Here is a 14,262-nt window from a genome sequence, read left to right on the forward strand (position 1 = left end):
TTCGAATTTCAGAAATGTATATGTTGTATTATTTTCTATTGTAATATTTTCTGTTCTCTTTTACTCTATTCTATTCAGGTTTTTTCATTTCTATTCTATTTTACTTTTTCTATTCTATTATGTTTTTCTCTCATCTCCTATTTTATTTTTTATTCTATTTAGTTTTTTCTTTTCTATTCTATTCTGCTTTTTCTATTCTATTATGTTTTACTCTCCTCTATTATTTTATTTTCTATTATTTTCTATTCTATTTAGTTTTTTCTTTTCTATTCTTTTTTACTTTTTCTATTCTGCTATGTTTTACTTGCCTCTATTATTTTTTTTGTATTCTTTTCTATTCTATTTTTTTTCTATTCAATTCTTTTCTCTTTTTTTTTTACATTCTATTCATTTCTTTTCTATGTTTTATGCTATTCTATTCTATTATGTGTTACTCTCCTCTATTATTTTATTTTATATTATATTCTTTTTGAATCTTATTCTATTCTATTGTAATCTTTCTGTTTTGTTTTACTCTATTCTTTTCTAGTCTATTCTATTCGATTTTCAATTTATTCTTTTCCATCCCGTTCCTTTATTTTTTACTCTGTTTTATTCTATTCTTGTGTTCGAATTTGATTTCAGATGAAATTTCCTCTCCTTATTTCCGATGTGTTTAAATTTGTTGCTTTTGTCATTCGGATACATCCGAATCTCCGAAGAACGAAGAATGTGTCTGAATTTCGATTTGGAACGAATTGTCTAATTATCATGTTGTTGGGGGAGGGGGGGTTAAATTTCATCTTTATCTTTCCATATGTTCACGTGAAGATGTTCGCCCGCCGTTCCCCCTCTGTGGTTTCCTCATCTCTTCTCTCCTTCCAGGTCTCCCGGGGCGTGGCTCGTCTGCTTGTGAACCAAAGGCTCATGTGATCGGCGCCGTGGCCTTCAGTCACATGATGGAGGACGGAGCTCCGGATTGGTCAGGTAAGAGGCTGCATATGAAGTAACATGTTGCAAAGAAGGTTGCTACAATGTAGTCTTTTATTTGTTTCCATGTTGCTCAGTAATCGGCAGTGGAAAATCTCCAAACCTTCTGTTGAAGCCTCCATAGCGGGGAGGTTCGTGTGCTGCGAGGTGGGCGGAGCACGACTTACTCGCCCGGCGGCGACAATGGCGAACTTTGGGCGCTTTCAGTTATCAGATCCAGAGCGTTGCTCGTCATTGTCGCACCTGAGTTAAAGTTCTGCTCCTGGGGGGGGAGACATTTTTCCACGCACCCCTCACTTCCTGTCTGGCGCACCCCCCAGCCTAATGTGGCATCGGACCGCGGCGCTCTTCCAAAAGAAGCCTCTGCAGGTTCCATCAGGCGATGCGGGGAATGTTTCACAACCACCTTTGGTGGAAGCAGGTGAGTGGGGGGGGGAGGGGCGTTCTTCTCGGCTGCGGCTCTCGGCGCTCCTTTGAATCCCCACCTGCGCCCGCCGACAGAGACCGCGGCTCCGCAGGGACCGCCTGTTGTGCAGGACTGCTGTCTCCGGCTCGTCTCGCGGGGGATTCACGCAGCGACGCTACAAATTAACCCGCCAGGTGTTGTCCCCGCCCCCTGGGAGTGCAGCCTGGGAGCGCGCCGCGCCGCTGTGTAACCTATCCGCGGATCTCATTACATTTTTTCCTGACAATGCTGGGAGAGAACGGAGAGGATCACCCCCCCCCCCCCCCGACAGTGCCCCCCCCCCGACAGTGCCACCCTCCCCCCAACAGTGCCCCCCCCCCCCACAGTGCACCGCCCATCCCAGAATTATCCCACCGAGGTATTCCCACAGCGCCTGATACTAAGGAGACTCTGTTAACTCTTGTCTGCCACAGATCAGCCCCTCACCTTGTGACTGGCTACAAAGTTACAATGTACAGTCTGATCACTGGGGGAGGAGACTGAGGAAACACCTCCTCCTCCTTCTACAAAGTTACAATGTACAGTCTGATCAAGGGGGCGGAGACCGGGGAAACACCTCCTCCTTCTACAAAGTTACAATGTACAGTCTGATCACTGGGGGAGGAGACTGAGGAAACGCCTCCTCCTCCTTCTACAAAGTTACAATGTACAGTCTGATCACTGGGGGAGGAGACTGAGGAAATGCCTCCTCCTCCTTCTACAAAGTTACAATGTACAGTCTGATCACTGGGGGAGGAGACTGAGGAAATGACTCCTCCTCCTTCTACAAAGTTACAATGTACAGTCTGATCACTGGGGGAGGAGACTGAGGAAATGACTCCTCCTCCTTCTACAAAGTTACAATGTACAGTCTGATCAAGGGGGAGGAGACTGAGGAAACACCTCCTCCTCCTTCTACAAAGTTACAATGTACAGTCTGATCAAGGGGGAGGAGACCGGGGAAACACCTCCTCCTTCTACAAAGTTACAATGTACAGTCTGATCACTGGGGGAGGAGACTGAGGAAACGCCTCCTCCTCCTTCTACAAAGTTACAATGTACAGTCTGATCACTGGGGGAGGGGAGACTGAGGAAATTACTCCTCCTCCTTCTACAAAGTTACAATGTACAGTCTGATCACTGGGGGAGGAGACTGAGGAAATGACTCCTCCTCCTTCTACAAAGTTACAATGTACAGTCTGATCAAGGGGGAGGAGACTGAGGAAACACCTCCTCCTCCTCCTACAAAGTTACAATGTTCAGTCTGATCACTGGGGGAGGGGACTGAGGAAATGTCTCCTCCTCCTTCTACAAACTTTTTTTTTTTACTTATATATAAAAAATATTAAGAACAAAAATCAACTATAAATAAAAATCAATGAATAAAAATAGCTTATAAATGCTGGAAAAGTTATAAATAATCTAAAATATATATATATACATACAGACACGCTGTATATGTACATTTTTTTTACCCTTCTCTTTTGCAATTTTATTTGTTTTTAAAATAAAGTATTTTGTTTTTTTAAAAATAATTTGCTGTTTTATTTAATAATATATATTTAGATATTTACTGTATAATTTATGTATTTATTTTGCATTTAAAAAAAAAAAAACTTTTTATTTTTAACTAATTTTATTTTAAATTTTATATTTTGATATTTAAATACATTATTCATATTTACATTTATATGTGTTTTCTGCTATATTATTTATTTTTACTTTTTTTTTTTTTGATGTTACACTGTTTTTCTTTATGTATTTATTATTTGAGACTTTTTCTTGATGTATTTATTTTCTATATTACAATATTTATTGTCTTCCGTGTCAGGGAACAGTTCCTGTAGAACAATGCGGAGTCCGTAGACGCTACGGCGTGTGTGAGGCGATTAGGCGTCTGGCGCGGCGGTGTAAACGTAAGGAGGTTAATGAATGGTAAGTGCCGTCTCTGCGGGTTGGCGGTCATGTGATTACGCTGAGCGCGGCGCATGCTGAGGGGACGGGATTGTTAGCCCAGCGGCTGAGCGATGGTTATGTAGGGCAGAAGAAGCTCCCTGCGGGAGAGTCGCCGCGTCTGCCTCTCTGGTGGCTGTCTAGACGGTAATTGGCACCCCTGAGGAAGAGCGCGCAGCGTTCCCCCATCACCCGACTCTCCTGGAAGGCGGGCCAACCGATTGTTATATCTGACCCCCATCCTCTAGGTGTATGGCTCCTCCCCTTCAGTCTTGCACAGGTGTACTGGCTCCTCCCCTTCAGTCTTGCACAGGTGTACCGGCTCCTCCCCTTCAGTCTTGCACAGGTGTACCGGCTCCTCCCCTTCAGTCTTGCACAGGTGTACTGGCTCCTCCCCTTCAGTCTTGCACAGGTGTACCGGCTCCTCCCCTTCAGTCTTGCACAGGTGTACCGGCTCCTCCCCTTCAGTATTGCACAGGTGTACTGGCTCCTCCCCTTCAGTCTTGCACAGGTGTACCAGCTCCTCCCCTTCAGTCTTGCACAGGTGTAACGGCTCCTCCCCTTCAGTTTTGCACAGGTGTAACGGCTCCTCCCCTTCAGTCTTGCACAGGTGTACCGGCTCCTCCCCTTCAGTCTTGCACAGGTGTACCAGCTCCTCCCCTTCAGTCTTGCACAGGTGTACTGGCTCCTCCCCTTCCGTCTTGCACAGGTGTACTGGCTCCTCCCCATCAGTCTTGCACAGGTGTACCGGCTCCTCCCCTTCAGTCTTGCACAGGTGTACCAGCTCCTCCCCTTCAGTCTTGCACAGGTGTACCGGCTCCTCCCCTTCAGTCTTGCACAGGTGTGCCGGCTCCTCCCCTTCAGTCTTGCACAGGTGTGACGGCTCCTCCCCTTCAGTCTTGCACAGGTGTACTGGCTCCTCCCCTTCAGTCTTGCATAGGTGTACCCATCCATCAGATTCCTCCTACCATCCCCGTCCATCAGATTCCTCCTACCATCCCCGTCCATCAGATTCGTCCTACCATCCCCGTCCCTCAGTTACCAGCTCCTCCCTTTCAGTCTTGCACAGGTGTACCGGCTCCTCCCCTTCAGTCTTGCATAGGTGTACCGGCTCCTCCCCTTCAGTCTTGCACAGGTGTAGCGGCTCCTCCCCTTCAGTCTTGCACAGGTGTGCCGGCTCCTCCCCTTCAGTCTTGCACAGGTGTGACGGCTCCTCCCCTTCAGTCTTTCACAGGTGTCCCGGCTCCTCCTCCTGGAATGAATCGTCTTCCTCTGATGTCACCGCACACTGGGAGCCCCTCACAATGTGCATTAGAAGCTGCAGCCAGTCATATAGAGCTCCGCCTCATTTCCGGGCTGGAGGACGTCCAACATCATCTAGCATTTCCTCCTCAGCATGACTGTCTGGCCCTGCCCCTTTCATCAGTTCTTTCAATCGGGTAGGCTCAGCGTCACCTGTGGGTGTTAACTATGCAAATACATTTTGCCTAGGACCGCCCCCACTCCTCCAGACTGACACCCGCCCATCAAGGCATTTTGATATTTGCATAACTCCTCCCTCTGCTTGCATCAGTACTGAGGGCTCTGGAGAGAAGGACTGAGGCAGGGTACTGCAATGTTTTTCAGAAAGCTATGTACTGGCCCCTCCCACCAGCCATGATCCTCCTGCACCGCATAGAGAATCACAGATGCCCAGTGATGACATCACAGGGTATGACACAATGTAGGAATTTGGAGGAGGGTGAGGTATAAGACACCCCTGGGTTGTTCGGGGTCACTGCGTAGTCACCCGCCGCCCTTGTTTTTGGGCGGCGTTTACAGGGTTAAATCAGGCAGCGAAGAGGCATCCTTTCACCTCCTCCCTGTCTGTCTGAAAAACGATCCACCGCAGATCCCTCTTCAGAGGGGGGCGGCAAAGGAAGCGGAGTGAAGGAGTCCTGCCTATTTTTCACTTGCCGCGTGCTGGTTTTGGGTGCGGCCAGGCAATTAGCATCTTCAGAACGGCAGCCCCATATCTATTCCACAGGACAGGTGCCCTTTAAATGTGATCCACGGCTCCCAGTGCTAGGGAATGTCTTGCTGATCCCAGCTCTGGGGGGAGGGGGGGTCGGTCAGTGGCGGGATCATAGGGGGCGTCCCCCCCCCCGGCGCCCCCCCCTCTTCTAGAAAAGGGGCCCCCCCAGTTCGGATTCTGCCTAGCAGCATCCCGGGTCTGTGGATCCGCCACGCCCCCCTTCCTCCAGCAGCACGAGGAGCTTTCAATGCAGAGGTCCGTCCGCGCTCCCACGTGTGCCCCCCAACCCCCCCATCCTTTTTGAGCTCTGTGATCCCCCCCCCATTGGCCTGCTTCAGCCGGAGACACCCCCCCATCCCGTTCACCGCCACCCCCCCACCCCAAAAACTGACTGCAGCAGCGTTGAGAACAAAGGGTGCCGGCGGCCATGTTGTCGTATCCCCGAAGAGTCAGCGCCATGCTTGTGCCAGAACTTTTAACCCCTGGTGGCCCAGGGAGGGCGGCGGTGAGGGGGGCCCCGGCCACCCCATTTTACTGACGAGAAGGGGGGGGTCCATTAAAAAAAAAAGGAACCTCTTTTTCTGGATTAACCCCCGACGGTGAGGGGAGTGGAGGGGGGGGGATCCCCGGCATCCCCATTTTACTGACAAGAAGGGGGGGGGGGGGTCCATTAAAAAAAAAGGAACCTCTTTTTCTGGATTAACCCCCGACGGTGAGGGGAGTGGAGGGGGGGGATCCCCGGCCTCCCCATTTTACTGACAAGAAGGGGGGGGAGGTCCATTAAAAAAAAAGGAACCTCATTTTCTGGAATAACCCCCGACGGTGAGGGGAGTGGAGGGGGGGGATCCCCGGCCTCCCCATTTTACTGACAAGAAGGGGGGGGAGGTCCATTAAAAAAAAAGGAACCTCATTTTCTGGAATAACCCCCGCTGTGCTGGAAGGGTTGGCTCTTTTAACTGCGAGCACGCGAGAATGGCGAGCCGTCACACCCCCCCCCGCGGCACTTCTCCTGACACGCCGCTGTCAGGAAGTCACTCGATCGGGCACTGCGATTGGCCGCCGCTTATCTCATAGATTACTACATTTGTGCTATGATCTCATAGCCCGCCGCGTCTGCCTTCCCCCCGGAGGGGTGGGGGGCGGGGCAGGGACTCCCAGTCTCCTAATAACTGATAATCAATACATCTGATCCCTTTTCCCGCAGCGCCTAACAAGCCTGCCAGATGGTCGGGGATAATTGCCGCCACCTGAGCCTCCATCTATTCATGTTTGCTGCCCCCCCCCATTGCATTGTGGGCTTTGTAGTCGGCGTCCCTCCCTCTGTGGGTGCTTAACAAACCCCCCCCCCCTCCCCCGTGCCACTGGGCAGGAGGTATTGACTTTAACCAGGGCGGGCTTCTTAAAGGGTGACTCCACCCCAAACTGATGTTAGTAGATGAGAGTTACCCCCCGGGAGCATCCACACAGGACATATTGACCTTAACCAGGGCGGGGCGGGCTTCTTAAAGGGCGACTCCACCCCAAACTGGTCTTAGTAGATGAGAGTTACCCCCCCCCCCCCCCCGGGTGCCTCCGGACAAGAGGTATTGACCTTAACCTGGGCGGGGGCAAGCTTCTTAAAGGGTGACTCCACCCCAAACTGATGTTAGTAGATGAGAGTTACCCCCCCCAGGTGCCTCTGGACAGGAGGTATTGACCTTAACCAGGGCGGGGCAGGCTTCTTAAAGGGCGACTCCACCCCAAACTGAACTTAATAGATGAGAGTTACCCCCCCGGGTGCCACCGGACCAGGGGCAGACTGACAACTCATGGGGCCCCCGGGCAATAGGGGACCATGGGGCCCCTGTGTCCTTGCCCAAACTCAAAAAAGCCCCTTACTGACCCCGGGCCCTCGGGCAGTGCCTGAGTTTCCCAATGGTCAGTCCGCCCCCACACCAGACAAGAGGTATTGATCTTAACCAGGGCAGGGCAAGCTTCTTAAAGGGTGACTCCACCCCAAACTGATCTTTGTAGATGAGAGTTAACACCCCCTCGGGTGCCTCCGGACAGGAGGTATTGACCTTAACCAGGGGGGCAAGCTTCTTAAAGGGTGACTCCACCCCAAACTGATCTTAGTAGATGAGAGCTAACCCCCCCCCCCCCGACAGTTTTTTTCTCTCTCAGGGCCTCTATTGGGGTGCCCGTAGTTCCCGGGACTGTTGCAAAGGGGTTCCCATCATAAGCAGTAGGGACACCCCAGGGAGGGCGGGGACACCCCGAGGTGGGCGCGAACAGTGTTGGAAATTGATATTATGTAGGTTTATCCATGGCCTTGTCCCCTAATCCCCGGGCAGGGGGTGTCCGCAGCGCCCCCCATAGCCTGTGAGTGCATAGGCATCCTATCTTATCTAGAGCTCCACCTCATTTCCTGGCTGGAGGACACCCAGCATCAAGTAGCTCAATGTAACCAATGTAAGGGACATTCTTCCCACTGACCCCCAATGTAAGGGACATTCTTCCCACTGATCACCAATGTAAGGGACATTCTTCCCACTGACCCCCAATGTAAGGGACATTCTTCCCACTGACCACCAATGTAAGGGACATTCTTCCCACTGATCACTAATGTAAGGGACATTCTTCCTACTGACCACCAATGTAAGGGACATTCTTCCCACTGACCCCCAATGTAAGGGACATTCTTCCCACTGACCCCCAATGTAAGGGACATTCTTCCCACTGATCACCAATGTAAGGGACATTCTTCCCACTGACCCCCAATGTAAGGGACATTCTTCCCACTTATCACCAATGTAAGGGACATTCTTCCCACTGACCCCCAATGTAAGGGACATTCTTCCCACTGACCCCCAATGTAAGGGACATTCTTCCCACTGACCCCCAATGTAAGGGACATTCTTCCCACTGACCCCCAATGTAAGGGACATTCTTCCCACTGACCCCCAATGTAAGGGACATTCTTCCCACTGACCTCCAATGTAAGGGACATTCTTCCCACTGACCTCCAATGTAAGGGACATTCTTCCCACTGACCTCCAATGTAAGGGACATTCTTCCCACTGACCCCCAATGTAAGGGACATTCTTCCCACTGACCCCCCAATGTAAGGGGCATTCTTCCCACTGATCACCAATGTAAGGGACATTCTTCCCACCGACCATCAATGTAAGGGACATTCTTCCCACTGATCACCAATGTAAGGGACATTCTTCCCACTGATCACTAATGTAAGGGACATTCTTCCCACTGATCACCAATGTAAGGGACATTCTTCCCATTGACCCCCAATGTAAGGGACATTCTTCCCACTGACCCCCAATGTAAGGGACATTCTTCCCACTGACCACCAATGTAAGGGACATTCTTCCCACTGACCACCAATGTAAGGGACATTCTTCCCACTGACCACCAATGTAAGGGACATTCTTCCCACTGACCAACAATGTAAGGGACATTCTTCCCACTGACCCCCAATGTAAGGGACATTCTTCCCACTGACCAACAATGTAAGGGACATTCTTCCCACTGACCACCAATGTAAGGGACATTCTTCCCACTGACCCCCAATGTAAGGGACATTCTTCCCACTGACCCCCAATGTAAGGAACATTCTTCCCACTGACCACCAATGTAAGGGACATTCTTCCCACTGATCACCAATGTAAGGGACATTCTTCCCACTGACCCCCAATGTAAGGGACATTCTTCCCACTGACCCCCAATGTAAGGGACATTCTTCCCACTGATCACCAATGTAAGGGACATTCTTCCCACCGACCCCCAATGTAAGGGACATTCTTCCCACTGACCCCCAATGTAAGGGACATTCTTCCCACTGACCCCCAATGTAAGGGACATTCTTCCCACTGACCCCCAATGTAAGGGACATTCTTCCCACTGATCACCAATGTAAGGGACATTCTTCCCACTGACCCCCAATGTAAGGGACATTCTTCCCACTGACCCCCAATGTAAGGGACATTCTTCCCACTGACCCCCAATGTAAGGGACATTCTTCCCACTGACCACCAATGTAAGGGACATTCTTCCCACTGACCACCAATGTAATGGAAATTCTTCCCACTGACCACCAATGTAAGGGACATTCTTCCCACTGACCACCAATGTAAGGGACATTCTTCCCACTGATCACCAATGTAAGGGACATTCTTCCCACCGACCCCCAATGTAAGGGACATTCTTCCCACTGACCCCCAATGTAAGGGACATTCTTCCCACTGACCCCCAATGTAAGGGACATTCTTCCCACTGATCACCAATGTAAGGGACATTCTTCCCACTGACCCCCAATGTAAGGGACATTCTTCCCACTGACCCCCAATGTAAGGGACATTCTTCCCACTGACCCCCAATGTAAGGGACATTCTTCCCACTGACCACCAATGTAAGGGACATTCTTCCCACTGACCACCAATGTAAAGGAAATTCTTCCCACTGACCACCAATGTAAGGGACATTCTTCCCACTGACCACCAATGTAAGGGACATTCCTCCCACTGACCACCAATGTAAGGGACATTCCTCCCACTGACCACCAATGTAAGGGACATTCCTCCCACTGACCATCAATGTAAGGGACATTCTTCCCACTGACCCCCCAATGTAAGGGACATTCTTCCCACTGACCCCCAATGTAAGGGACATTCTTCCCACTGACCACCAATGTAAGGGACATTCTTCCCACTGACCCCCAATGTAAGGGACATTCTTCCCACTGATCACCAATGTAAGGGACATTCTTCCCACTGATCACCAATGTAAGGGACATTCTTCCCACTGACCCCCAATGTAAGGGACATTCTTCCCACTGACCCCCAATGTAAGGGACATTCTTCCCACTGATCACCAATGTAAGGGACATTCTTCCCACTTACCCCCAATGTAAGGGACATTCTTCCCACTGACCCCCAATGTAAGGGACATTCTTCCCACTGACCCCCCAATGTAAGGGACATTCTTCCCACTGACCCCCAATGTAAGGGACATTCTTCCCACTGACCCCCAATGTAAGGGACATTCTTCCCACTGACCCCCAATGTAAGGGACATTCTTCCCACTGACCCCCAATGTAAGGGATATTCTTCCCACTGACCCCCAATGTAAGGGACATTCTTCCCACTGACCACCAATGTAAGGGACATTCTTCCCACTGACCCCCAATGTAAGGGACATTCTTCCCACTGACCCCCAATGTAAGGGACATTCTTCCCACTGACCCCCAATGTAAGGGACATTCTTCCCACTGACCCCCAATGTAAGGGACATTCTTCCCACTGACCCCCCAATGTAAGGAACATTCTTCCCACTGACCCCCAATGTAAGGGACATTCTTCCCACTGACCCCCAATGTAAGGGACATTCTTCCCACTGACCCCCAATGTAAGGAACATTCTACGTTAAGGAACATACAAGTACAAGAAGGGTTTCCCTAAGACGTTGCCTAAGATATTCCGAGGGTTCCTCAGGTTAAGAGGGGTGAGAAAAGCTGAGTAACAAACATTAGCAGAAAAAAAACAAATCCTGACCATATACGGGGGGTTTGCTCTCCAGTTTAAATCTGAAATAATACTGCGAGCCAGTTCAGCAATTTGGTTTAAATTACACAGTAGAGGTCACATTAGTACGAGTCACGCAGAGGATGATGGAGCGCGCAGAGACGTGTCGTCGGGCAAGGCGTGAAAGTGTTGTCTCCAGTGCACATAGAGCGCTGCCTTCTATTGAGGTTCAAGACATTTAGACTCGCATTAAAGGCGCTCTCTGCTGCAACCCGAGCTGCGATTCGCCCTTCTCTGGCAGATGTGGCTTATTAAGCATAGGGTGATCCCATGTTCGATTTCTGTAGGGAATATGTAGAATCCAAAGTGCGCAGGTAGAACCTGCTTGTAAGGGGAAGAAACAGCAATATTTCAAGTATGTTTGCTGTTCCAGAACTTGGTGAAGGCACTTCTAGAACTTGGTGAAGGCATTTCTAGAACTTGGTGAAGGCACTTCTAGAACTTGGTGAAGGCACTTCTAGAACTTGGTGAAGGCACTTCCAGAACTTGAAGGCACTTCCAGAACTTGGTGAAGGCACATCTAGAACTTGGTGAAGGCACTTCTAGAACTTGGTGAAGGCACTTCTAGAACTTGGTGAAGGCACTTCTAGAACTTGGTGAAGGCACTTCTAGAACTTGGTGAGGGCACTTCTAGAACTTGGTGAAGGCACTTCTAGAACTTGGTGAAGGCACTTCTAGAACTTGGTGAGGGCACTTCTAGAACTTGGTGAAGGCACGTCCAGAACATGGTGAAGGCACTTCTAGAACTTGGTGAAGGCACTTCTAGAACTTGGTGAAGGCACTTCTAGAACTTGGTGAGGGCACTTCCAGAACTTGGTGAAGGCACATCTAGAACTTGGTGAAGGCACTTCTAGAACTTGGTGAGGGCACTTCCAGAACTTGGTGAAGGCACTTCCAGAACTTGGTGAAGGCACTTCTAGAACTTGGTGAAGGCACGTCCAGAACATGGTGAAGGCATCAACTGAGCACCCCTCCTTATGTATTTGTGCTGCTGAAAAATAAAATAAACATTCACAAAGAGGAGGGTGCAAAGGATGTTGTCTGTGAATGATGTCTGTCAGCCCTAAGTCAAGATATGATAACTGGGAGGGTTCCCCGAGCAACACTTGGGTTGTAGGTGTATTCTTCACAGGCTGACAAACAGTTTGCTAGATTATATGGCCAAAATTGTGGATACCTGACCATCACGCCTACATTATTTGGCCAAAACTTGTGGACACCCCTCCAAATTATGGAGTTCAGGTGCTCCCAGTGAACATTGTACAAAGACATTGTAGACCATTGTGCTCATTCAATCTTGTGATAACAGTTTGGTGAAGGCCCTTTTGTGTTCCACCATGACTGTGCCTCTCTGTACAGCTCCATAAAGACATGGTTTGACCAGTTTAGCGTGGAGGAACTTGAGTGTCCTGCACAGAGCCCTGACCTCAACCCTACTGAACACCTTTGGAATGAATTGCAACTCTGACTGGGAGCTTCGTCTTCTCACCCAACATCAGGCCTGCTACAAACTGATACACTATTTGGCCAAAGGATGAGGACACTTCTCCAGATTGAGTCCAGGTTTGTGAAGTTGAGGGTTACATCATACAAAGTACATTATAGACAACTGTGGTCTTTCAACCTTGCGGTAACAATTTTGGGGTAGACCCATTTCTTTTCCAGCAAGACTGTGCCCCTGTGTACAAAGCCAGTTCCAAAAAAGACATGGTTGGACCAGTTTGGTGTGGAGGAACTTGAATGTCCTGCAGAGAGCCCTGAACTCTACCAATAATGGTGTTATCCAACTTCAAACCGATACACTATATGGCTCAAAGGATTTGGACGCTTCTCCGGATTGAGTTCAGATGTACAAAGTGAAGGAATCTGTTGGAACACAAATGGCGAGCCGGGTCTTCTCACCCAAAATCAGTCCTGTCCATGGAGGCTCATGAATAAAGAGTTCTACCATTAATGGGGTCTTCCAACTGCAAACTGATACACTCTATGGCCCAAAGAATGTGGACAATTCTCCAGATTGAGTTCAGGTGTATGAAATAAAGAGTTATGTTAATAATCCATCATAGAAAGACATTGCAGACAATTGTGCTCCTCTAACCTTGTGGTACCAGCTTGATGAAGGCCTTTTTCTGTTCCACCATGACTATGCCCGTGTACAAAGCCAGCTTCATAAAGACATGGTTTGACCAGTGTGGTTTGGAGGAACTGGAGTGTCCTGTCCAGAACCTTTACCTTAACCCATGTTGAACACGTTTGGGATGATTGTGAGCCAGGTCTTTTATCCAACATCAGTCCAGTCCTTGGAGGCTCATGATTAAAGAACTCTACAAATTATGGCAGTGGGGGTCATCCGACTCCAAACTGATGCACTTTGCGGCCCAAAGGATGTAGATGCTCCTCCGGGTTGAGGTCAGGTGTCTCCAGTGAAGGGTTCATCATAAAAAGACATTGCAGACAATCATACTCTTCCAACCTTGTAGTAGCAGTTTGGTGAAGACCCTTTTATGTTCCAGCATGACTGTGCCCCTGTGTACAAAGCCAGCTCCATAAAGACATGGTTTGGCCAGTTTGGTGTGGAGGAACTCGAATCGATCCAAATTCATTATGAAGAATAGCTTCATAATGCTGTCTGACTCACGGTTTACTCCTCTTCCTCTCAGTCTCTACGGTGGTTAGCAGGAAGCTAAAATAAACACAGATTTAGGTACTTTAAAAATACACTATATTGCCCCAAGTATTGGGCCCCGGCCTTTCCACACACATGAACTTTAATGACCTCCCAGTCTTAGTCTGTAGGGTTCAATATTGAGTTGGTCAGTCTTTCCACGCACACGACCTTTAATGGCCTCCCAGTCTTAGCCCGTAGGGTTCAATATTGAGTTGGCCCCGCCCTTCCCACACACATGACTTTTAATGGCCTCCCAGTCTTAGTCCGTAGGGTTTAGTATTGAGGTGGCCCCGCCCTTTGCAGCTATAACAGCTTCAACTCTTCTGGGAAGGCCGTTCACAAGGTTTAGGAGGGTGTCTATGGGAAGGTTGGACCATTCTTCCAGAAGCACATTTGTCAGGTCAGGCACTGATGTCGGGGGAGGAGGCCTGGCTCACAGTCTCCGCTCTAATTCATCCCAAAGGTGTTCTATGGGGTTGAGGTCAGGACTCTGTGCAGGACAGTCAAGTTCCTCCACCCCAAACTGGCTCCTCCATGTCTTTATGGACCTTGCTTTGTGCACTGGTGCGCAGTCATGTTGGAACAGGAAGGGACCATCCCCAAACTCTTCCCACAAATTTGGGAGCATGAAATTGTC

This window comes from Staurois parvus, unplaced genomic scaffold (genome assembly GCF_062004578.1).
Source record: "Staurois parvus isolate SC_StPar_1 unplaced genomic scaffold, SC_StPar_1.0 ptg001923l, whole genome shotgun sequence".
In the NCBI taxonomy this organism is placed as follows: Eukaryota; Metazoa; Chordata; class Amphibia; order Anura; family Ranidae; genus Staurois; species Staurois parvus.